Here is a 26843-nt window from a genome sequence, read left to right as displayed (position 1 = left end):
TTCAGAGTAGTTAAATCACAAGCAGATTGTGATAAATTGCAGGAAGACCTTGTGAGACTGGAAAATTGGGCATACAATTGGCAGATGAAATTTAATGTGGATAAGTGCAAGGTGATGCATATAGGGAAAAATAACCCATGCTATAATTACACAATGTTGGGTTCCATATTAGGTGCTACAACCCAAGAAAGAGATCTAGGCGTCATAGTGGATAACACATTGAAATAGTCGGTTCAGTGTGCTGTGGCAGTCAAAAAAGCAAACAGAATGTTGGGAATTATTAGAAAGGAAATGTGATGAATAAAACGGAAAATGTCTCATAATGCCTCTGTATCTCTTCATGGTGAGGACCGCACCTTGAATACTATGGTACAATTTTTGGTCGCCGCATCTCAAAAAAGATATAATTGCGATGGAGAAGGTACAGAGAAGGGCTACCAAAATGATAAGGGGGAATGGAACAACTTCCCCTATGAGGGAAAGACTAAAGAGGTTAGGACTTTTTCAGCTTGGAGAGAGAGACGACTGAGGGGGGATAAGATAAGGTGTTTAAAATCATGAGAGGTCTAGAACGGGTAGATGTGAATCGGTTATTTACTCTTTTGGGATAGTAGAAAGACTAGGGGGGCACTCCATGAAGTTAGCATGGGGCACATTTAAAACTAATCAGGAGAAAGTTCTTTTTACTCAACGCACAATTAACTCTGGAATTTTGTTGCCAGAGGAGGTGGTTAGTGCAGTTAGTATAGCTGTGTTTAAAAAAGGATTGGATAAGTTTCTTGAGAGAAAGTCCATTACCTACCCTGCTATTAAGTTCACTTAGGGGCGGATTTTCAAAAGGCCCGCAGCGCGTAGATCCTTCCGGATTTAGCGCGCAGGGCCCCGTCGGGCGCCGGCGCACCTATTTTGCATAGGCCGCCGGCGCGCGTAAAAGCCCCGGGAGGTACGCGCGTAGAGTCCCGGGGCTTCCTGTCGGGGCGTGTCGGGGTCGTGTCGAGATGATGCGCCGTTTAGGGGGGCGGGGCGCGGCGTTTCGGGGGCAGCGATGTGGGGCGTGGTTTTCGGCCCGGGGGCGTTCCAGGGGGTGGGCCGCGGCCGTCCGGAACGCCCCCAGGACCGGACCACGAGCGCGGCACCTGGCCGACGCGCGCAAATTTACGCCTGCTTTCAGCAGGCGTAACTTTGCCAACAAAGGTAAGGGGGGGGGTTTAGATAGGGCCGGTGGGGGTGGGTTAGGTAGGGGAAGGGAGGGGAAGGTGCGGGGGAGGGCGAAGGAAAGTTCCCTTCGAGGCCGCTCCGAAATCGGAGCGCGCCTCGGAGGGAACGGAGGCAGGCTGTGCGGCTCGGCCCGTGCAGGCTGCTGATTTGCGCAGCCTTGCGCGCGGCCGACCCCAGATTTTATAAGATACGCGCGTATCTTATAAAATCAAGCGTACTTTTGTTCGCGGCCTGCTGCGCGAACAAAAGTACGCGCTCGCGCAACTTTTTATAAAATCTGCCCCTAAGAGAATAGCCACTAGGCCATTAGCAATGGTAATGGAATAACTTAGTTTTTGGGTACTTGCCAGGGTTCTTATGGCCTGGATTGGCCACTGTTGGAAACAGGATGCTGGGCTTGATGGACCCTTGGTCCTGACCCAGTAGGGCATGTTCTTATGTTCTAATGCACAAGGGGGTGAAAGCTAGCATCAAGATCTATTTGTGTTTCAGTCCTTATCAGTTATCAGTGAGGCAGAGGGCAATGGGCAGTGTTCTACAACTGGTTTTCAAAACTAGCTCTACGTTTCCAGGACAGATCGGTCTAGGTCATGGTATTGCCCCTATTGCACGCAAGGACTTGTGTTTTAAGATAGGACTTCCCAAAACTGTGCTGGGAACCACCACAGTCAGTCCTATTGTATGATATCTAATAATGATATGCATGAGAAATGAGCATATACTGGGTTTTCCAATGTACAGAAAATTTCTCTCACAACTTAGCCATTATAGATATCCTGAAAATGGTGACTGCCTGTGGTTTCCCTAGGACAGGCTTGGGAGTCCTTTCTAAGAAAGCCTGGACTCTAAAATCCTGCAGTGAGGGGGTTGCAAAAAGAGATGATAAAAACCAGGACTGGGTCAGCTTTTAGAGTTGACCCCAGCAACCCTGGGCAGAGTGGTGCTAGAAACATTTTAACAGGCATTTAAGTTGCTAACAATTCCATGTCATTAAGGAGAGGGAAATCCAGTCCTGGTTTTCCCCAGCGTAACCCAACTTGTTCTCAGAAAACCAGGGCTGGTCAGCCTGACCAGCTGAAATGGAAACAGCTGGCCTAACTAAATTTACAAGGCTAACTTGTACATGGGAGGACAGTAGTAAGAGGAAGCACTGGTGGCAAGGAAACATTAAGTTAGCCATATTGGAGAGGAAACAGCAATATAGGAGTAGCAGCCTAGTGGTTACAGCAGGACGCTGAGAATGAAGGAAGTCAGGATTCAAATCCCACTTGCTGCTCCTTGGGCAATTCATTTCAGTCTCCATTGCATTGGCTCAGGTATAACTTGCATTCCGGGGACAGGGAAATACTTACTGTACTTGAATAATAAAATACCTACTAATAAAAAGGCATGCCTTAAATAAAAAAAAAACCAAACAAATCCTAAAGGTATTGTGATCAAGAAATCGTGTTCCTAATAGATGAGACATAGATTCCATAGTATAAATTCTACTATAACTGAACAGAATTTAAAAGGTGAACCAAATGATTGTCAGTGTAATACAACCTACACTGCTGAGGACAGCAGGGGATGCTCTAATTTTGCCTCATCAATGCAAAAGTTCTGCCGTGTTTCATAGAATTTAAGGCAGTTTCTGTTGCTGCATTCAACATGTAAAAAAAACATGTTTTTATGATTCTAGAAGACAGCACAGAGAAACATACGGAAAGAAAAAAATATCTTGGTTATTATTTATTAAGGGGGGAGCTGAAACTGTAGCTTCAAGTAAAGCCTGGAGGAGACCGACCACTGCCATAGAGAACAACAGGATCACCCACAAAGCCTGAGCAGGGCTTAAAAAATTCACACAAAGTTAAAGTCTGGCACACAAGAGGATGACAGACAGGGTCTGCTTGGAGGGGAGTGGGGGGGGAGGGGGAGGGTATTTTTTTTTGTGTTTCTAAAAACGTGTGCCCCTCGAGCTAAGGACAAAAAAAAATTCAGTATGGCGTGTGCACTGTGTTGTGTTTTTTTTTCTTACAAATAAATGTATTTTTTTGGTCTCCTCTGGCAACCTTTTATTGTACTAAAGCACTTTAACAAACATGTGATCAAGACAGCTGCCTCATTGTCTCCTTGACTGTAGCAAGCGCGGATGCCAAGTCAATGAACCAAATATGAATAACAAGAGAAGAAAAAAATCTGTCACACCACAAACACAGACACGCACACACGTGCACACTATCCTGACACACCTTTTCTGTACTACTTTCTTCCCATTTAGACAAAGGTTGCAGAAGAAAATAATCTAGAAACTTTGTTTTAATCAGAAATAATGCTTTTCTATTTTTTTTTAATATATAAAGCTTTTCTTCCCTTCTGCTCCTGTTGTTTACTTAAAATTGCAAATACATAGCCACAGGGCTTACCCCAGTCAAGGAGCAGACTTAATGCTGCCCAGCTAGGGAGTGTGAGAAAGAGGCCTGCTGCCCTCTACTGGCAGTGCTAGGAATAGCAGGGTGTCAAGGCACAATTATCATATTATAAGAGATAGAATGTATATGATATCAGATTATATACAAATAAAATCTTAAAGCATGTAAATACCATATTCTGCATTTTATATAAATAACAGCAACTAGTATGTTATTTAAAATTATTTATCAACCGCACACTCCAAAAGATTGTGGTGGCTTAGAGAAACTCGATAAAGCCCCCTTGTGGAGCCACCCGTCTGCCCAGCCGCTCCTCTTGATTCACTGCAGACCCTATAAGCAGCTCTCTCCCCACCCCCTAGCCCCATCATCTCCCTTCTCCTCGCCCTTACCACCGTACCTGTCTCAGAGACTGCTTGGATTCTGTCATGGTTTTGGGTACCAGCACCTCTGCTCATGGCGATTCCAGGACCAAACCACTCTCCTCTATATACTAAAAATGCAATCATTTGCGGTTCATAAATATCTATAAAAAGCACAATGTTTAAAGCATATTGAAGCAATATAGAGCATGGACAAAGCCACTGACCACAGCACTTCATGTCAATTGCAAGGGAGCTGAAGGTCTTGGGGATGAAAGGTTCCCTAAATGACCCGAGAGTCCCTATAGTGGAGACTGGCAAAGTGAGAAAAGCTGTGGAACACTGGTCCCTGAGATATTACTGAATATTACTAAGAATGGGAAAAAAGGAGATCTTAATGATAATACTTTGTGAGACAATATTCAGAAGGCCGTTAGAGGACAATTGTCCAGCTAAAGTTAGCCAGATAACTTGTCCAGTATATTCAAGCGTGATAAACATCCTGCTGAACATATTGTTTAAAGTTACCACCCGGTGACCTGTAGCCGAATAACTTCAACCCTAACCAGCCATTGATCGAATATGGCCGGTGAGGCCTAGTTACCAGCCTTGTGTAGCCAGATAAACTCACTTCAAAGATATCTGGGTAAGCAGCAAATCTTTTAAAAAGAAAAAAGGCGCGGGCCTCCTGGCCCAGTGACCTCCCCCACACCACATGCATCTACTACCACCCCCTCCCCCTGCCCACTCCGTGGGCCCAAAAAGCTGCCCAAAACCTTTAAAATGAAACTTCCTAAAAAAAAAAGATTGCCGCTGGCCCAGGCCTCCCCCCTCCCGCTTGCTTTCAAGTAACACCTCCAGAATCACAAAGGTAATAAACTAAGTTACGCTGGCAAGCGGCTGGGATCGCAGAGAACGGCAATCCCGGCCCGGAGAAAGGGGGACCATCTTGCAGGTATTGGGTGGGTGGGAGGGTGCTATCCTGGGGTGGGGGAAGGGGTGACTGTGAGGGGGAGGCAGAAGAGGGAAATTATTAACTTTTTTTTTTTTTTTACTGGTGTGGGAAGGCCTGGGCTGGCAGCAATGTTTTTTAGGAAGTTTCAAAGATTTGGGCAGCTTTTTGGAATCACGGAAATGGGGAGGGGGGGGTAAATAAATATGATATGGTGGGATGGGCATCAGGGCCAGGAGGCCCGTTACTTTTTTTTATTTTTAAGATGCGCTACTTACCCGGATATCTCTGAAGATATCCAGGTAAGTAGCGAGTTATCCAGCCACACAAAGCTTGATAACTAAAGTTATCCGGCTAACCTATCCAGATATATCCAATATTTGGCTAGGTTAGGCAGATAACTCAATCCCTCCCTTCCTATGTAACATGTTCTAAACACAGAGAAACCAGCTCAGAGAGAAGACATTTCAAGCTATTCTGATGAATCAAGCTAATGAAGTCCTGCAGTTAGTGCATGTATGCATGGACTTGGAGTTCCTGCTTTTCTTTAGGCTAATCAAAACTACATTTTCCTGCATGCAATGCGATTAAATTAGGGCTAGGTAGGTTAAACTGCCCTACCAAAGAAGAAGAAAAAGAAAAGACCTTATAACAGGAATGGCAAACTCTGGTCCTTGAGAGCCACAAACTGGTCTTGGTCTTCAGGGATTTCCATAATGAATATTCACAAGAAATCATTTGGAAACATTTGATTTAAGAACCAAGAATAGCTTGCTTGGAGAAGCAGCCAGGTTCTCCAGGTGGTCAAGCTTCAAAAGGCTGGAAGCTGGGAGAAATGCTGAGCAGTGTGAACCGAAACTGTTGTGTTTGGCGGTCCGTGGGCTGCTCCCATAGACCGCTGCAATCACCTCCCAATTCTGCCTCGCTTGCGGGTTCCTGGCACAGCCTGTTCCCTCTCAGTCTTCACGGCATGCTGCTGCACACCGGCACAGCACGACGCTGCTAATGGCTCCTGTGGCAGGATGCCGCCGACACTTCCTGGCCCGGCTCCTCCTAAGGCCTGCACGCACCTGATCTAATCTAATTTAAAGGGCTCACAGCGGCAAAGTGCCGAAGGTGCATCCTGATGACATCATTCCTTCAGGCCTATAAGAAGCTCCTGTAACATTCCACTGATGCATCGGCTACAAGTCTCCCTACTGTTCAGTAGTGCATGCTGCTCCAGCATTCCTCATCTTCAGTTCCAGTGGTTCCTGTCTTCAAGTTCTTTGGTTTGTCTTTCTGCTTGCCCATTTGTTCTGCTCCTTGCCCTGCCTATCTGTCCCTTTTCCTTCAGATGGATACTTAGTATTGACTTCGGCCTGACTTCCAGATACTCCTGACCATTGCCTGCCACTAACCACTAGGGATGTGAATCGTTTTTTGACGATTTAAAATATTGTCTGATATATTTTAAATCATCAAAAAATCGTTAGAGCCGCGATACAATAACAATTCCCCCGATTTATCGTCAAAAAATCGTAAATCGGGGGAAGGGGGAGGGGAAAGGGGGAGGGTGGGAAAACCGGCACACTAAAACAACCCTAAAACCCACCCCGACCCTTTAAAATAAATCCCCCACCCTCCCGAACCCCCCCAAAATGCCTTAAATTACCTGGGGTCCAGAGGAAGGGTCCCGGTGTGATCTTTTACTCTCGGACCTCCGTGCGTTGTAGAAATGGCGCCGGCGCTACCTTTGACCTGTCATATGACAGGTCAAAGGTAGCGCCGGCGCCATTTTGTTTTTTTGTCCCCCGACGTCAGGAGCGTAGGAGATCGCTCCCGGACCTCCGCTGGACCCCCAAGGACTTTTGGCCAGCTTGGGGGGGCCTCCTGACCCCCACAAGACTTGCCAAAAGTCCAGCGGGGGTCCGGAACGACCTCCTGCAGTCGAATCGTGTTGCCGTACAGCCGGCACCATCAGATGTTTGTTTTTTTTAATATTAGCCTCTTTGTCTAGAGAACTTTAGCAAACACAATGGTCAGCAGAATTGCTTACCTGTAACAGGTGTTCTCTGAGGACAGCAGGATGTTAGTCACACAAGGGTGACATCATCAGATTGAGCCCGATGTGGAAAACTTATGTCAAAATATTTAGAACTTTGACTAGGCACACTGAGCATGCCCAGCATGTCCTATACCATGCAGACACCCAGGGTCACTCTCCAGTCTTGAAACATAGAAATATAATTGAAACAAAAAATTGGAGAAACCCAACTCCGTGGGTTGGTAGGCAAGTTTTGTGAGGACTATCATCTTACTGTCCTTGGGAAAACACCTGTTACAGGTAAGCAGCTCTGCTTTCTCTGAGGACAAACAAGATGTGAGGTAATCCTCACATATGGGTGAATCTCTAGCTACAGGCTGCTCCCCAACAAAAAAGGGGACCAAACACCCAACCAGGTGCCGCAACGGGCACACCACTGGTTCGTTGGTAACAGGGGGAAGATAGCCTGAACCCAAACACTGGGCCCTAGGTGGGAGAGTTGGATTCTACTCCTCAACCAGGCTCCGAAGGACAGACTGGATGAACTTAGTCATGTCGGCCATCCCTATCCAGACAGTAATGAGATGTGAATGTGTGGAGAGAAATCCATGTCACAGCCTTGCAGTTCTTCTCCCCGGGAACTGCTTGCAAGTGGGCCACTGACAATGCCATGGCTCTGACTGAATGAGTTTTGACATGACGCCCAAGATGCAGTCCCGCCTGGTCATTTTATTTATTTACAAGCCGTTAAGCCCGTTAAAACGGGCTACATCCCTCTGTCTCTCACCTCCCCCTCATTCTCTCTCCCCTCCACCCCCTACCTCCCTCCCTCTCACCCACTCCTCCCACTCAGTCCCTCCCTCCCTCCCACTCAGTCTCACTCCCTCCCTCCCCCCTCTCTCCCTCAGTCCCACTCCCTCCCTCCCTCCTTCTCTCAGTCCCACTCACTCTCCCTCAGTCCCACTCCCCTCCCCCTCAGTCCCACTCCCTCCCTCTCTCTCCCTCCCCCCTCTCCCTCAGTCCCCACTCCTTCCCTGTCCCACTCCCTCCCCCCTCTCCCTCTATCTCCCTCCCCCCTCACTCAGTCCCCCCCTCTCCTTCCGTCCCCACTCCCTCCCTCCCACTCCACTCCCACTCCCTCTCCCCCCCCCTCTCACTCAGTCCCTCACTCTCTCTGTCAGTCCCTCCCTCTCTCTCTCCTCCCTCGCTGCCACCGCCGTTAAGCCGTTAAAAAGGGCTACATCCCTCTGTCTCTCACCTCCCCCTCATTCTCTCTCCCCTCCACCCCCTACCTCCCACCCACTCCTCCCTCTCCTCTCACTCAGTCCCTCCCTCCCACTCAGTCTCACTCCCTCCCCCTCTCTCCCTCCCTCTCACCCTCAGTCCCACTCCCTCCCCCTCTCCCTCAGTCCCACTCCCTCCCTCCCTCTCACTCTGTCCCACTCACTCTGTCCCACTCCTTCCCTCTGTCCCACTCCCTCCCTCTCTCTCCCTCAGTCCCTCTCTCCCTCAGTCCCACTCCTTCCCTCTGTCCCACTCCCTCCCCCCTCTCCCTCTATGTCCCACTCCCTCCCTCAGTCCCACTCCATCTCCCTCCCCCCTCACTCAGTCCCCCCCTCTCCCTCCGTCCCACTCCCTCCCTCCCACTCACTCAGTCCCACTCCCTCTCACTCAGTCCCACTCCCTCTCTCTCCTCCCCTCTCACTCAGTCCCTCCCTCTCTCTGTCAGTCCCTCCTTCTTTCTCTCCTCCCTTGCTGCCGCCGCCGCCGCTGCCACCCGCCGCCACCGGACGCCACCGCCACCGCCGCTGGACGCCGCCATGCCGCTGCCACCCGCCGCCGCCGCCGCTACCACCGGACGCCGCCGCCGCCACCGCCTCCCGCCGCCGCCGCTACCACCGGACGCCGCCACCACCCAACGCCGCCGCCGCTGGATGCCGCCATGCCGCTGCCACCCGCCGCCGCTACCACCGGACGCCGCCACCCAACGCCGCCGCCGCTGCCGCTGGACGCCGCCATTGTTTTTTCTTTTTTTCTGACGCTGGCTCAGACCGACGTGCTCGCCCGCACATGCGCGGTAGAGCTGGTCTCTACTGCGCATTTGCGGCACGTCGGTCAAGCTTCGTTTATTAGTATAGATTTAACATGTTTTGTATACCATCATTTGGTTTCGCCATCATAACGGTTCACAATAGTTACATTAGTTAAACGTTGAGTCATATTAGAAAACATTGTTACATCATATTTTTTTATGGATAGCATTGACATCATGGCTATTATATAGTTTAAGTAGTTATGCCAGCCCATTTGCATGTGGCTATGTGCATTGTCTTGTAAGTTCTTGGGTTGTCTTAGATGTTTTTATGTTTCTTTGAGGATGTGGACTTTCTTGGTGGAAGTTTGTGTGGGATTCTTATTGTGTTGATGGATGAGATCATTTGCATAGGCTCTGGTGAACAACCAGGTTTTCAAGTCTTTTTTTTAAAGGTTTTGGTATCAGGTTGCGTTCTTATTTCGCTTGGTAATGCGTTCCAAAGGGCGGGGCTGGCGAGGGATATAGCTCTCTCACGAGTTGTGTTCTGATGAGTGGATCTTACATGAGGTATTTTGAGGAGGCCTTTGTTCATTGATCAAAGGTTCCTTTTTGGAGCGTGGGATATGATGTGTTTGTTCAGCCATAGATTTTGTTGTCCTGTGATTATTTTGTGAAGGATTGTTAGAACTTTGTATTCTATTCTGTATTTTATTGGGAGCCAGTGTAGAGAGATAAGGGTTGGTGTGATATGCTCGTGTTTCTTTGTTCCTGTAAGAATTCTGGCTGCTGTGTTCTGTAATATTTGGAGCGGACGGATCGTAGTCAGAGGTAGGCTGAGAAGTAAAGCATTGCAGTAGTCGATGTTGGAGAATATAAATAGTTGTAGTACTGTTCTGAAATCTTCTTGTGTGAGAAAAGGTTTAAGAGTGTGAGTAATTTGTGGTATCCTTCTTTGATTAATTTGTTATGTGGGTTTTGTAAGATAGCTCTTTGTCTATGGTTATTCCATGGTTTCGAGCATGGCTAACAGGAGAGATCATTGTTTTAGGGTCTTCCATTTTGAGCGGCTGCATTGGAGCTTCACTGATGTTTTTGTCTAGGATTATTAATTCGGTTTTCTCAATGTTTATTATGAGTTTTATGGAGGGTAGGCACTGTTTGATTTCATCAAGATAGCTGGTTATTCTCTTATACATTTCTTCAATTGTATTCTGTATTGGGATCAAAATTTGGATGTCATCAGCGTAAAGGAAATGGGTTAGGCCTAGGCGATCCAGTGTGTGGCAGATCGGTAGAAGATAGATGTTGAACAGTGTTGCAGACAGGGCAGATCCTTGTGGGACTCCTGTACTTAGCTTTACCTTGTTTGACAGGTTATTGTTGAAGATTACTTGGAAACTTCTGTTTGACAAATAAGAGGTGAACCATTGTAGTGTGGTTCCCGTTGCTCCTATGTCAGATAGTCTGTCGAGTAAGATAGAGAGGTTAACTGTGTCGAAGGCAGCAGATAGATCCAGGAGGATTAATATGTAACTTTTTCCTTTATCGAATCCTCTAAGTACTGTGTCGTTTAATGACAATGGTAATGATTCGGTGCTTAAATTTTTTCTAAATCCAAATTACGAGGGGTGAAATATGTTATTCATTTCTATGTGGTCAGATAGCTGTGAGTGGACGATTTTTTCAATGATTTTTGCTAAGAAGGGTAGATTTGATATGGGTCTATAGTTTTGAATATTCTCTGGGTCAAGGTTGTTCTTTTTTAGTAAAGGTTTGATGATTGCTGATTTTAGGCAATCAGGATCTATCCTTCGGTGAGTGATAGGTTAACTATTTCGGTTGTTGTTTTATTTATTGAGTTTTCAATCAGTTTGATAGTTTGTGTGGAGATGTTGCTGGATTTTTTTTTTTTTTTTATAATTTTTTGGATTTCCAGTGTGGATTCGTAGTCAAAGTTATGCCAAGTTGCAGTTCTTTTCAGAAAAGAAGATGGGGTTTGTGTGTTAGAGATGGAGTTGCTGCTAAAGTTGTTTATTAGTTTTTTGATTTTGTCAGTGAAGTATTCTGCAAAGTTGTTGCTTTTGTTTGCATTTGAAGGTGAAGGTGTTCGCATTTCATTTGGGGATTTGGTGAGGTTTTGTACGATGGTAAACAGCATTCTGGGATTCTGTTGGTATTTATTTATTTTCGTAGTGTAGAAGTTTTTCATTGCATCGTGAATGAGTTTTTTGTAATTTGCTAATTGGGCTCGGAAAGAACAGAAGGAGATGCAATCTGCTAACCAACTGGATAGTCTCTGATTGGCAATGGCAACGCTCAACCTATTCTTATCAAAAGAAATAAAAAGTTATGTGGACTATCTATGGGCTTCTGTCTTCTCCAGGTAGAAAGCTAAGGCTCGTTTGCAGTCCAACCTGTGCAGTGCTTGTTTGCCTCAGTGAGAATGGGGCCTGGGAAAGAATGTTGGCAGGACGATTGACTGGTTAAGATGGAAATCCATCACCACCTGAGGCAGGAACTTAGGGTGTGTACACAAGACCACCCTGTCATGATAAAACAGTGTAAGGTGGATAAGTCACTAAGGTCTGGAACATGCTGACCCTACATGCTAAAGTGACCGCCACCAAAAATATGACCGTCCAGGTCAAAGTACTTCAAATCACAAATGCACAGTGGCTCAAAAGGAGCTTTCAACAACTGAGCTAACTCCATTTTGAGGACCCAAGACATAGCGGGAGGCCTTAGAGGAGGCTTAAATTGAAGTAGGCCCTGACTGAAATGTACAACTATAGGCTGTACAGAAATGGGCATACCATCTACACCTTGGTGGTATGCACTAATTGCACTGAAATGAACTCTAATGGAGTTGGTCTTTAAGCCAACTTCTGATAGGTGTAGAAGGTAGTCAAGCAGTTTTTGTGTGGGGCAAGAGAATGGATCCAGGGCCTTCTGCTCATACCACATGGAAAACCTCCTCCACTTCAGTACATAGGACATTCTAGTGGAAGGCTTTTTAGAAACCACCAAGATCCAAGGAACAACCTCTGAAAGATCAAGTGGCAGCAGGATTAACCTCTCAACATTCAGGCTGTGAGCGACTGAGCCTGGAGGTTGGGATACCGAAACCTGCCTTGATCTTGCGTGATGAGATCTGGGGAAGTCCCCAGACTGATCAGTCTCCGGATGGACAACTCCTGTGGGAGTGGAAACCAGATCTGTTTCGGCCAATAAGAGGCTATGAGGATCATAGTGGCTCTGTCCTCGCGAAGCTGCAAGAAAGTCTTCACCACTAAGGGAATCTGCGGATACACATACAGAAGACCCTTGCCTCAATGAGGAGCAAGGGTGTACAACGCTAGTTTGCTGTCTGACCTGTACAGGGAGCAAAATCGAGGGGCCTGCCTGTTGTACGGGGATGCAAAAGATCTACATCCAGGCTCCCTCAGAGGCGGAATAGCCAATTCACTACCCCCTGGTCCAGGGACCACTCGTGGGGTGTGAAGGCTCAACTGAGCCTGTCTGCTACCAATTCTCTGTCCCAACCAGGTACATGGCCCTGAGCACCATCCCATGGGACAGTACCCATGACCAGACCTGGACCTCTTCCTGACACAGGATGTATGAAACTGTGCCTCCTTACTTGCTTGACATAACCACATAGCTACTTGCTGGTTGGTTTGGATCAGGACAACTTTGTCGGACAGCCGATCTCTGAAAGCCCATAGTGTGTACCTGATTGCCCAAAGTTCCAGGAAGTTGATTTGACAAGAGCATTCCTGAACTGACCAGAGACCCTAGGGGCTGAGCCCATCAACATGAGCTCCCCACCCCAAGGTGGATGCACCTGTGGTTAGGATAATTTGGGTAGGGGTACTTCGAAAAGAGTCCCCGTTCCAGTTTTGAAAGTACCCGTCCCCAGCACAATGAGTCCCGGAGAGATGGGGTGAGTCTGATACAATCCTGGAGGCTCTGAGTGGCCTGGCACCACTGCGACCTCAGGGTCCATTTCACTCTGTGCTTGTGTAAACGTGCCAAGGGAGTGACATGGATGGTTACGGCCAGATGGCCCAACAGCCTCAACATGTGCCAGGCTAACACCTGCTGGCTCTGTTGGATCTCTGCTTCAATGGTCGTCAAGGTGACAGCCCTCTGGCAAGAGAGGAAGGCCTTGGCCTGACCCGTATCTAGCAGGGTTCCTATGAAGTCCAATTGAAGTGACAGGCTGAGATGGGGCTTTGGGTAGTTGAGAATGAACCCTAGTGACTCCAACACCCAGATGCTCAAGGCATGGACCTGGAGGCCCCTGCCTGAGATGGTCTCTTGACCAGCCAATTGTCCAGATATGGGAAAACATGCACTCCCAGCCTGCAGCGGTATGCTGCGATCATGGCCAAGCATTTTTTGAAGACCCATAGCACTGACACAAGCCCAAATGCCAACACCCAGTACTAGAAGTGCTGTTTTCTCACCACAAATTGGAAATAGTTCCTGTGACTGGGGAAGATCTCAATATGAGTGTATGTGTCCTTTAGGTTGAGTGAGCATAGCTAGTCTCCTTTTTGCAAAAAGGATCAAGGAGCCCAGGGAAACCATCTTGAACTTTTCATTTCTTAGAAACTTGTTCAAGACCCTCAGGTCTAGGATGGGACGGAGTCCTATTTGGAATCAGGCATTACTTGGAGTAGAATCCTTGCCCTTTTTCCCTGGTAGTACAGGCTTGACCGCTCTGGCCATTAAGAGGGAGAAGAGCTCCACTAATAGTACCTCCTGATGTGCTACTGGCCCCAAAGATGGGCAAGGAGGGCAATTTGGCAGAACACCCAATAGATTTAATTGGTACCCTTAACGGACGATGAACAGAACCCACTGGTCTGAGATTACACTGGGCCACTGGTTCGCAAAGAACCACAGCCTGCCCCCGATCAAGTCAATCATCCTGGGTACAGGCTACTGGCCTATGCTCCCTATAACCCAGTCAAAACTCCATCCCCGGAGTTGACTGAGGAGCCAGCTGGGGCTTGGGAGAGCTCTCTGCTGGCTGGAACAGAAGTGGGAGACCTGATGGTGTTGCCAGGAACAAGGATAATATTGCATTTGGCGAAAGAAAGACTTCCTTGGCCCCTGTCTCACCAGCCTCCTAGCAGAGGATGACAAGTTCAGAGTGCTGGCGGAGAGTTAGTGGTGGAGGGTTTCATGGTGGTCCTAAAGTTAGGCCACAGCATCCCTCACCCTATCTCTGAAGAGATTCTCCTCAGTATATGGAACGTCAGCAAGTTGTTCCTATACCTCTGGTCGGAGATCCAAGGCCCACAGTCATGCCATTCTGCAGGTGCCAATTCCCTCTGCCAACTTGAAAACCTTATAGGTTAGATGGACCTTGTGCTTTCTGCACTCCAGGCCCTTATGCACCAGCAAAAAGCAAATGTTACTTACCTGTAACAGGTGTTCTCAAGGGACAGCAGGATGTTAGTCCTCACATATGGGTGACATCATAGGATGGAGCCCAATCACAGAACACTTTTGTCAAAGTTTCTAGAATGTTGACTGGCACCTACTGGACATGCCCAGCATGGCACTAAACCTACAGCCAACAGGGGTCCCCTTTCAGTCTTGTTTAAAGCTACAGGAAGTGCCGAAAAATAAAATAAGAAAACGAACCCAACACCACGGGGTGGCGGGCGGGTTTCATGAGGACTAACATCCTGCTGTCCTGTGAGAACACCTGTTACAGGTAAGCAACATTTGCTTTCTCACAGGACAAGCAGGATGGTAGTCCTCACATATGGGTGAGTACCGAGCTGAGGATGTCCGAGAAATGCACCAAATGTACCCAAGATGTGCAATAGGCACAAGGACTGGGATGGAATTTGGTAGAGGGCATCCTAAATCCTAACGGGCAGGCGGAAGGGTGTTGGTACGTCAAGTTGTAAAATGGTTGCGCAAGACAGATTGGCCGAAGATGGAATCTTCTGGCCAATGTCTAAACAATAATGGGCTGTAAAGATATGGAGAGAACTCCAGGTAGCAACCCTGCAAATGTCAGGAAGCGGCACCGAGCGTAGGTGTGCTACTGAAGTCGCCATGGCCCTGACAGAGTGTGCCTTAACAAGGTCTTGAAGCAGAATGCCTGCTTGCTGATAGCAAAAGGATATGCAGTCTGCTAACCAGGAGGAGAGAATCTGCTTACACAGAGGCTGCCCCAATTTGATGGAATGGAAAGAGACAAACAATTGAGTGCTTTTCCTGTGGGCAGCTGTACGGTCTAGATAGAATGCTAGAGCCCGTTTACAATCAAGGGTATGCAGAGCCTGTTCTCCTGGATTGGAGTGGGGCCTGGGAAAGAAGGTAGGTAGTATAATGGATTGATTAAATTGAAACTCCGATACTACCTTAGGTAAGAACTTAGGGTGAGTGTGGAGTACTGCCCAGACCTGCAGAAGTTTACTGTAAGGCAGATAGGTAACTAGTAGAGATGTGAATCGGGCTTCGGACGGTTGAAAATATCGTCGATATTTTCAAAATCGTCAGAAATCGGGGGCTCCCCAAAACGATAGGAAAACCCCACAATATTGATCATGGGGGTTCCCTTATCGTTTTGGGGGAGGGCGGGAAAAACAGCACACAAAAATAACCCCTAAACCCACCCCGACCCTTTAAAAGTAACCCCTTAGCTTCCCCCACCCTCCAGACCCCCCAAAAACTTTTTACAGGTACCTGGTGGTCCAGTGGAGGGCCCGGGAGCGAGCTCCCGCTCCGGGCCCTCCTCCGGCTCCATGGCCGTCGGCTGCCACTAATCAAAATGGCGCCGATGGCGCTTTGCCCTTACCATGTGACAGGGTATCCGTGCCATTGGCCGGATCCTGTCACATGGTAGGAGCACTGGATGGCCGGCGCCATCTTGTGCTCCTACCATGTGACAGGGGCTGACCAATGGCACCGGTAGCCCCTGTGACATAGTAAGGGCAAAGGCTATCAGCGCCATTTTGATTACTGGCAGCCGACGGCCCAAGTGCAGGAGATCGCTCCCAGACCCCCGCTGGACCACCAGGAACCTGTAAAAAGTTTTTTTGGGGGGGGGGGGGGGGTCGGGAGGGTGGGGGAAGCTAAGGGGTTACTTTTAAAGGGTCGGGTGGGTTTTTTGTTTATCGGCTGGGGCGCAGCCGATAAACAAAACCGCGATAGGGCCCGATGGAAAAAAACCCACATGTGAATTGGAACCGGAATCCGAACCGATTCCGGTTCAGATTCACATCTCTAGTAACTAGGGCCTGTAACTCACTAACTCTGCGAGCGGATGTGATCGCCAAAAGAAAAATCACTTTCCATGTGAGATAGCGAAGATCACAGGATTGGAGAGGTTCGAATGGTGGTTTCATGAGCCGACCCAAAACCAGATTGAGGTCCCAAGAAGGGGCCGGAGGACGCAGTGGAGGCTTGAGGTGAAGCAAGCCTTTCAGAAAACGTGTTACGAGGGTTTGTACTGAAATAGGAATGTCCCCGACACCTTTATGGAAGGCGGCCACCGCACGGACATGCATTCTGATGGACATGATTCTGACAAGTGCCAGAGATAGTCTAGAAACTTCATGGTGGAACAGGTAAAGGGATCAAGGGATTGAGAAGAACACCATGACTTAAACCTGTTCCATTAGTAGAGGTAAGACTTTCTCGTGGAAGGCTTCCATGAAGCAATCAGGACACGGGAAACTGGCTCCGAAAAGTTAAGTGGCTGAAGAATCAACCTTTCAACATCCATGCCGTCAGAGACAAAGCTTGAAGATTGGGATGGCGCAGGCACCCATCATTCTGAGAGATCAGAAGCGGGTCCATTCCCAAGGGAATGTGCCTGCGAATGGAGAGATCCTGAAGTATTGGAAACCACACTTGGCGAGGTGCTATTAGGATCATGCATCCCTTGTCCTGACGTAACTTCACGAGAGTCTTCGAGAGAAGTGGAAGTGGAGGGAATGCATAGAGGAGACCTGTTGCCTATGAGAGGGAGAATGTGTCTCTTGGCTGAGAGTGTTGGCTGCGAGTGAGAGAGCAAAAGTTCTTTACTTTGCAGTTTTGAGGTGACGCAAAGAGGTCTATGCGAGGATAACCTCAACGCTGGAATAGTGAGTCCACTACTGTGGGGTTGAGGGACCACTCGTGCGGATGGAAAGCGCAACTTAGGTTGTCCGCTAACACATTGTCCACTCCCGGCAAGTAGGTGGCCCTTAGATACATCGAATGGGAGAGCGCCTCCGCCCATATTTGCGCAGCTTCCTGACACAGTAGGTAGGAGCCCGTCCCTCCTTGTTTGTTGATGTACCACATGGCCACCTGGTTATCTCTGAATCAGGATGACCTGATTGGAAAGGCGATCCTGAAAGACCCTGAGAGCATATCTGATTGCTCGCAGCTCCAGGAAATTGATTTGGTGTTTGGCTTCCTCTGGAGACCAAGCTCCTTGTGTCTGAAAATCGGCGATATGGGCTCCCCAACCGAGGTTGGAAGCATCGGTAGTGAGAATTATTTGAGAGTCTGGAGCCTGGAAGGATAGGGCTTGGAGGAGATTGATCTGATTTTTCCACCAGGCTAGAGACTGACAAAGTGAGTCGGTGATGTGGACAGTGGTCGATAGAGGTTGGACGGACTGAATCCATTGTGACCTCAGAGGCCACTGCATGACTCTCATGGTCAAGCAGGCCATTAGGGTGACCTGCACTGAGGACGCCATGTGTCCCAGCAGGATAAGGAAGTGGCGTGCAGTGTGCGGTGCTGAGAGTGTAGCTGGTGTGCGAGAGAGATGAGAGTGAGAACTTGCTGTCGAGGCAGAAATGCCTTTGCCTGCAAGGTGTCCGCCCCTATGAATGATAAAGTTTGAGATGGGACTAAGAAGGATTTCGTGTAGTTGATGAGAAATCCTAGCGAAATCAGAGTGTGTAAAGTAAGACGTAGGGACGACAGCGCAGCTTGCTGAGTGGGAGCCCTGATCAACCAATCATCTAGATAGGGGTAGACGTGAACACCTTAGTTCCTGAGGAAGGTTGCTACTACTACGAGGCACATGGTGAAGACTCGTGGTGCAGATGCCTGGCCGAATGGTAGCACTCGGTACTGACAGGGCTTGGGGCCTACCAGAAATCTCAGGAACCTGCGAGGAGATGGAGTTATCGCAATGTGTGTGTACACATCTTGGAGATCGAGAGAGCAGAGCCAGTCTCCTTTTTGCAGAAGAGGAAGGAGGGAACCCAAGGTTACCATCTTGAACTTTTCTTGGTAGAGGTACTTGTTGAGGGCACGTAGGTCCAGAATTGGACGAACGCCGCCTGATTGTTTGGGGATTAGAACATACTGGGAATAGAATCCTAGGTCTTGCTGGGAGAAGGGCACTGGCTCTATTGCTCTGGACTGGAGGAGGAGGAGGGAGACCTCCTGCTCCAGGAGTTAGTGGTCAGATGCTCTCCACATAGGTAGAGATGGGGAGTCCAGTGTGATGCAGAGAAAGGTCAGGTAATAACCCTGAGAAATTATGGCAAGGACCCATTGGTCTGAGGTGATTGTATGCCACCTGTTGTTGAAATGGTACAATAGACCTCCCACTGGTATCTGAGGCAGTGGAAACTGGCTGCTGCTCTCTATGCAGGAGTCAAAAACCGGAAGCGGGGCCCGGCTGAGAAGCTGCTTGTGGCTTTTGTTTATGAGGCTGACAAGACTGGGCCTTTTGGAAAGGTCTCGTGGAATGAGTTCTAGACTGTGGTGGATAGGACTTCTTTGGACAGAAGAATGACTTTTTAGTATCCTTCCTGAAAGGCTGTTTGGAGGAATACTCAGAGGGCATCAGAGAAAGCTGGTGAAGGATCTCATGATGGTCCTTGAGTTCCGCCACTGTCCGCTTAATATGTTCGCCAAACAGATTGTCTCCTATGCAGGGCAGATCAGATAATCTGTCTTGTACTTCAGGGCGCAAGTCCGAAGACTTGAGCCAGGCCCATCTTCTTGCCAAAATAGCAGTTGCAGATACCCTGGAAGCAGTGTCAAAGATATCATAAAGAGGATCTTATTTCATGCTTCCCTGCCTCGAAACCCTTGTGTAGCAGGGTTTGAAGTTGTTCCTGGAATTGCTGAGGCAGGGACTCTGCAAAGTCCTAAATCTGCTTGAATAAGACCCTGTTGTACTGGGTCATATACAGCTGGTAGGAGACGATCCGAGAGATAAGCATTGATCCCTGGAAGACACGCCAGCAAATGGCATCCAGGAATTTCTGTTCCTTACCCAGGGGAAAGGAAGAGTGGGGTTTTGATCTTTTTGCCCTCTTTTGGGCAGATTCTACAACCACAGATTGGTGATCCAGCTGAGGTTTCTGGAATCCTAGGGCTGACTGGACCAAATAAGTGGTATCAGCTTTTCTGTTGACTGGAGCAACAGAACCAGCGTGTTCCCAGTTCTTTTTGAGGAGATCCAAAAGAACCTGGTGAATAGGGATGGAGGTTAGTTCCTTGGGAGCATCCAGGAATTGTAACAGTTCCATCATTTGGTGCCTATCATCTTGCTCAGTCTGTAATTAGAAGGGAACCAATTCAGACCTTTCCTTCACAAAATTTATGAAGGACAAGTCCTCTGGAGGAGAACGCGTCCTACTTTCAGTAGGAGAAGGTGGCGATGGTAAATCATCAGTGTCTTGAGATGAATTGTCAGTCCAGGTGTCATAGGGATCAGCACCTGTCCCTGAGGGAACCTGAGAAGGACGGGACGATGGTATTCCTGAAAGTCCTGGTCTAGGATCTGAAGGCAGCGAGGGAAGTACTGGAGGCACCGATGAAGGCATCGAGGGCACCGGTGGATGGATCGGTGGTACCGATGGCGCATCGGCATCGATGGTTGAGGCATCGGAAGGACTCCTGATGGAGGAATGTGGAACGGTGTTTCCCTCCAGATGACAGGAAGGCACCGGAGCCATCAGTGACCCAGGAGCCATCGGTGGAAAAGCAGCTATGAGCGCTTCCATCTTAGAAAGCAGCGGTGCCAATACTGCCGGAATAGGAGTGATGGTCGGTTCCGCGACCAGCACCGATTTCGGCGCCGGGGGACCTTGGTGTCTGTGCATCGCCTTATCGATGGCCTCCTGAACCATCTGGTCCAGTTCTTCACGGAGAACTGGAGCAAGCAGCCCCAGCTCCAGAAGGGAAGAAGGAGGCAGCCAGAGGGACCACCATTAAAGGCGGAGTCACGGCTCCCGATACTCGTCTGGGTGAGGGTTGCCTCGGTGACCCGGTCACAGAAAGGGTCGGTGCCTTTGCTGGATGGGGTTTCTTCGATGGCGTCAAAGATTTTCCTTTCTCGATGGTCCGAGACTTGCGGTGTCGATGCCGATGTGTTTCTCTATGATCCCCTCGGTCCTGAAGGGGAGTAGAGGTAGTCAAAGGCCGAGAAGTTGTCGATGCCGGACAGTCACCGGCCGGTGGCCGATAGGCACGAAGTGGACGATGCCGATTCAGACGACGTTGATGCAATAGACGGCGGAGTTTGAGAACGGAAGAGAAGTTCCATTTTCTCCATTCTGGCCTTGCAACCTTTTGGTGTCATTAAGGCACATTTGGTGCAAGTCAGGACATGATGCTCGCACCCGAGACACATTACACAGACTTTATGCGGGTCTGTTATGGACATGGTGCGAGTACAGTCCGGGCACCGACGGAACCCCGATGCCATGGTCTTTGAAAAATTTAGCTGTAGTACAGTCGATGGCCAGTAGGCCGCAAGGGCCAAACTCGACGGGAATCGATCGAAAACGGGTAAAAACTTACCAGAGTACCACGGCGTCAAAAATTTGAAGGAGGGACCCCCTGTGGGGTATGAAAGTTTTTAGTAATTCCGTGAGGAAAATTCCTGTCAGGAATCTCTGTGGAGCTCCTTAACCCACGTGGCTACTGCTGTGTGGAAAAAAGAAGACTGAAGGGAGACCCCTGCTGGCTGCAGGTTTAGTGCCATGCTGGGCATGCCCAGTAGGTGCCAGTCAAATTCTAGAAACTTTGACAAAAGTGTTCCATGATTGGGCTCCATCCTATGATGTCACCCATATGTGAAGACTACGATCCTGCTTGTCCTGCGAGAATGAGGGTGGCCTGCTGCTGAGGCAGCTTTTCAGACACCTCCTGCATCTGCTTCCAGATGTCCTGAGTACTGGCTCATGTAGAGCTGGTAGGCAGCAATGCGGGCAATAAGCATAGCGCCTTGAAATTCCTTCCTTATAAGAGCGGCCATCACTCTATGGTCCCTTCCCGGGGGCGCCGAAGAATGAGTCCGAGAGCACTTGGCCCTCTTGAGGGCTGATTCAACCACCCCTGAATGTGGGGCAGTTGACACTTAACGAATCTGGACGAGATAGACACAGTCTGCCTTCTTATTAATGGGAGGCACTGTGTGGGGGTGTTCCCATATCCTCAGCAGCAGCTCCTTAAGGAGTTTGTGTATTGGGACCACCACAATCTCCTTAGGAGGCTCCATGAACTGGAGGATCTCAAGCATTTGGTACCTGGCATCCTCCTCTGTTAGTAACTGAAAAGGGATGTCTTCCACCATCACACTCACAAACCTTGCAAAGGTTAAGTCATCAGGCGGAGGCTTCCTTCGTTCCTCTGGAGGAGAAGGGTCTGAAGGGAGAACCTCTGAGCCCTCAGAGGACTTTTAAATGTCATTTCTCCAGGGGTTATAGGATTCCTCATCTTCTCTGTAAGCCACAGGGGATAGGTCCCTAGGTACTCTGCCTTCATCCAGAGGTGTAGGCACCAGTAAAACTGGTCTGGAGACGGCAAGCCTTGGCTTCTCTGTTGGCCTTGGTGGAGTTTCCCCCTCACCGGAACCAGTTATGACCACCGTATCGGTAAAAGGAGGCCTCTGTGTCCCGCCAGGCACTGAAGCTGTCCCAGGAACCAACACCAGCTGGGTCAGTAAATCACTGATGAGCATGTTGAGCTTCTCCAGAACAGTATGAAAATGGACGCTATTGAATCTGGTGCCACAGGACCGAAGCCCTGCAATGCCCGGTCCACCACTAGCTGGATTCGGCACTCCAGCTCCTCCTCGAAGTTGTCAATGCCAACACCAACTGGGAGGAAGGAGGGGTGGCCAGAACTTCTTCAGACCCTAGAGGTGGATCGGTGACTGGCATCAGGACTGGTGGAGACTGTTGCAGAACCCAGCACCGATGGAGGATTGGCACTACTCGCCACAAGGTCACTTCGGGGGGGGGGGGGGGGGGGGGGGAATCATGGCCATAGCCAGGGCATCGACAGGGACCAGTGCCAATGCTTCTTTGGCTTCCCTCGGTGCTCGGTTTGGTCCTTCCTCGGTGCGGAGGCTGATGACAAGGAACCCAACATCCTCAGCCTAGAGGAGAGATCGACGATGGTTGGTCTCCAGCACCTGTATCCGCCGATGTCGATGGCTCAGTGTCCATTGGTGCGGCTCCTTGGTCCTTCGATGCCGATGGCTTGGATTTCTTTAATCCAAAGAGTTGCACAATTTTGTCAAGTTGAAGCAGACGTCCTTTTAGGGTCATCTGGGCGCATAAATGGCAACCCCAGACATCATGTGATGGCCCCAGGCAGAGGACACATTTTATGCAGATCCATGATGGACATAGGCCTCAGGCATCGGGGGCATTGCTGAAAACAGGATGGGGCTATGTCAGATGAAACAAAAAGGAGCACAAACTGAAGACTATGGTGGCAGAACATCAATGGCTGCGGGTACCAGTGTACCGCCACCACAGGGAAATCAACAGCAAGAGGAAACTTACCTGAATCGCTGAAAATCCTTACGAGGAGACACTATGGGAAAGCACAGAAAAAAAAACGTGTGAAAACGCAAGAAAAAGGAAAGTTTTCCACAAGGCCAAAAAAACAGCCAAACTGAGCTAACTCACACCGCGAGGCTTGCAGCTTCATGGAAAAAGGCGGACTGGAGAGGGTCCCCACGTGGATACATGGAGTAGGGCATGCTCAGTGTGCCTAGTTAAAGTTCTAAAAACTTTTGACATAAGCTTTCCACATCGGGGCTCCATTTGATGATGTCACCCATGAGTCAGGACTAACATTCTGCTTCTCCTTGGAGAACTAGATGTACCTGACATTTTTCCCACAGACACAAAATGGGGGGGGGGGAGATTCTAAGGACCCCCGACTCATGCCTGTGTAAAATCTAGGTAACAAGACCACCCATTGATAAATCCAGAAACACAAGGACTTACTTGACGGCTCTAACTCATTAAGGGCTTCATTTACCAAGCATTTTTCACAGAGACAGAGTATGGGAGAAAAGCTTTAGTAAAGCAAACCTTAAGTTTTCTTTTTGTAGAAAATAAGATGTTTAAAAAAGGGTGAAATGCACAACTGGCAATCCGATCCAGCAAAGTCTTGGAGCTCCATCTCTCTCCAAGGATGAGGAAGAGCAGAACACGCATGATGAAAATGTGTGTAAAGTTTCCATTAATAACATGTCAAATTAACTTGCTTAGTAAAAAAGATACTTGGCAATAATATTATAGGAAAGGGGAGTAAAAAAACAAAACCCAAAATGCAAATAGATCCATTAAATTAATTTCCCACATTACTCATGGTTGCACCCAGTTTTGATTTCTCATTTTTTATGTTATCTAATTTTCAATTATAATTATTGTTTTAGTTATTTTTCTTGTATACATTTAATTGTCATGGTGTTTATGTTTTAAGCTATATTTGTGTTGTTTGCTAGGTAATTTATAACTAACTTTAAATCAAGCCACACCCCCACTGCTCTACTGCCATGTTTTATTTTCACTGCTGTCATGAAATTCCAGAATAGTCAAACACACTCAGGTCTAGGGCATAGAGACAAAAAAAACAAACCCAAAACACTATGGACAGTGGATGTCTCTTCACATAAAGGAAGCAAATTAGGTTGTAGGGCAATGATCATTCCTCCTTCCTCCAGAGCTGATCACTGTGGTGCTGTGTCATGGTGAGGAAAGAAGAATCAATGTCCCCTCCGCTCCTCACAGAACTGGTCACACTGATGCTGCATCATGGCAGCTCACAGGTCATTCAATTCCCCCACAGCCGGTTACAGATGCTACATCCTGGGGGAGGAGAAAGAAGGGGGGGGTCATTGTCCTCCCAACTCTCCCAGATTCAGTTCCTCAGATGCTGCATCTTGGGGAGTCATTTCCCCCTCCCCAGAGTTGGTCATTGTGTTGCTGAATCCTGAAGAGGTTATTTCTCCTCCCTCAGAATCAATTATTATGAGGCTTCTTCATTTTGGGGAAGGGGGGAAATCATTGTCTTGGCCAGTTACTGTGACGCTGTGTCTTAGAGGAGATCATTGTTTCCCCCCCCCCATTTCCTCCAGAGCCAGTCACCGTGATGTTGCATCCTGGCACATTACTGACCTTTCCAGTATACAACAGCAAATAAAAGACAAATTTTCTCATGCAGGCTGCTCCGTTAGTCCTGTCCCCACTGTCAAGGATATATCCCAGCTGCTAGCCATACAACATGACTGCTTTTAGGATATCACTACTTATCTAAGACAATTTTTCTCTTCTTCCATTAGATTTCACCCTTTTGGTTAGATGAGTATGCAAGATCTCTTCTTTAGTTTCCTCCCCTCTCAGGTCCAGCCACAAGCCCTGCCATAATCCTGCTAGCCACCAATACCAGCCTGGCTGTTGCCCAAACATCCAGCTTCCCAGGTCCCAGTGACTCTTCAGGACAGTATCCTTCCACCACCACCACCACCACCACTACCCTGCCACACCAAACCAGTTGACACAAAGAGCACGCAGCCTGACAGACAGGACCTGGGTCTGTGAACTGTCCATGTAAGACCATGACTCGATACTGGAAAGAAACCTGTGGTACTGCCCAGCACTAGCAGGAACTGATGCTTTAGTGCCATCGTAGCTGGATTTTTTTTTTTTTTTTTTTAAATCAACTTCAGTTCATCATGAAAACTGTGCAAAGTCACATTGGTGCTTTTACCTGATCATTAGCCCACAGCCTTCCTTTTATTGGTATGTGGAGTAACCTAACAAGATAACAGATACTTAAGGGTGAATTTTCAAAATATTATGCATGTAAAAATGAGCATTTATGGAGGTAAATTTCAATGGAGTTGCACAAACATGTAACATACTATTGTAGCAATTTTCAAAAGCCCATTTTCGTGCTTAGAGTGCACTTACGTGCATTAAAACTGTATCCACAAGTTATAAAATACAGTAGCAACTTTGCTGCATGCACTCAATCTAACTAGATAAATGAAGCTTGACCGACGTGCCCACAAATGCGCAGTAGAGAGCAGCTCTACTGCGCATGTGCGGGCGAGCACGTCAGTCTTAGGCAGCGTCAAAAAAAACCAAAAAACATGGCGGCAGCGGTGGTAGCAGCGGCAGCGGGCAGCGGTAGCGGGCGGTAGCGGCGGCGGTAGCGGGCAGCAGCGGCGGCGGTAGCGGCAGCGGTGGTGGGCGGTGGCGGTAGCGGTAGCGGGCGGTAGCGGCAGCGGGGGCGGGCGGCGGCGGCGGGCGGCAGCGGAGGCGGTAGCGGCGGGCGGCAGTGGCGGCGGTAGCGGGCGGCGGTGGTGGGCGGCGGCGGTAGCGGCAGCGGGCAGTAGCGAGGGAGGGAGGAGAGAGAGAGAGGGAGGGAGGGACGGACTAAGTGGGAGGGACGAAGAGAGAGAGTGGGAGGGAGTGATTGAGTGAGGGGGAGGGAGTGAGGGGGAGGGACTGAGTGAGGGGGAGTGAGCGGGACTGAGGGAGAGGGAGGGAGGGAGTGGGACTGAGGGAGAGGGAGTGGGACTGAGGGAGAGTGAGTGGGACTGAGTGTGAGTGAGAGAGGGGGAGGGAGTGAGTGAGACTGAGTGGGAGGGAGGGACTGAGTGAGAGGAGAGGGAGGCTGGGGAGGAGTGGGTGAGTGGGTGGGAGGGAGGTAGGGGAGAGAGAATGAGGGAGGTAGGGGAGAGAGAATGAGGGGGAGGTGAGAGACAGAGGGATGTAGCCCGTTTTAACGGGCTTAACGGCTTGTATATGCATAAAGGGGTGCATGTGAGCATCTACTTGCATATTCCATATTTTATAAAAGTTGAAAATATGTACAATTTTCACTTTTATGAGCACATATGCATGCATAAGAAAGGGTGGTCTAAGGCCATTCCTAGGCAGAGTCAACACTTGCACACGTGTACATTTTCTAACTCACTCACCTATTTTTACACCTGCTAATTATGTAATATCAGTGATATTAAAATGTGTTTATTATGCAGTACTGACTGGGAAGGTGGAGGGGGGGGGGGGGGGGGGGGAGAAGAGTTGAGGATGAACAGCCAGGCAGGTCTCAATGACCTGGAGAAGGATTGGGAGAACTAGGGGACTAATTAGTAAACTGGTTAATTTCATTTAAGTGCGCAGGTTTTAAAATTGTCCAACTTTCATGCGCAAGATATACATGCGTATATTTTTAAAAGGTAGGAAAAGTACGCATTGAAATACATTGCATGTATTCACACATAAGCCTACATATACTTGTATGTTGCACGACAGAGAAACTATCAAACATGCAATTATCTTAAACTTGCATAGATCTGCTAGGGGCCATACATGCACGTGCATTTGTTTGAAAGTTATCCTCAATGTAACACAGTAAATAATGGCAGATAGAGACCAAGTTGGTCCATCTAGTCTCCCCAGTTGAGATGCTCACATTTTAGGTATTTAATGCTATAGATTCCCACATGCCACACAATACCAGCTTCCTTCCACTCAGCCTCCCAATGCTCCTCCCAAACACTGTTAAAATGCTGGTCTTCATCACTTCC

This window comes from Rhinatrema bivittatum, chromosome 8, assembly GCF_901001135.1.
Source record: "Rhinatrema bivittatum chromosome 8, aRhiBiv1.1, whole genome shotgun sequence".
In the NCBI taxonomy this organism is placed as follows: domain Eukaryota; kingdom Metazoa; phylum Chordata; class Amphibia; order Gymnophiona; family Rhinatrematidae; genus Rhinatrema; species Rhinatrema bivittatum.
The sequence above is the reverse complement of the archived record's forward strand: the minus strand, read 5'-3'. Positions refer to the sequence as shown.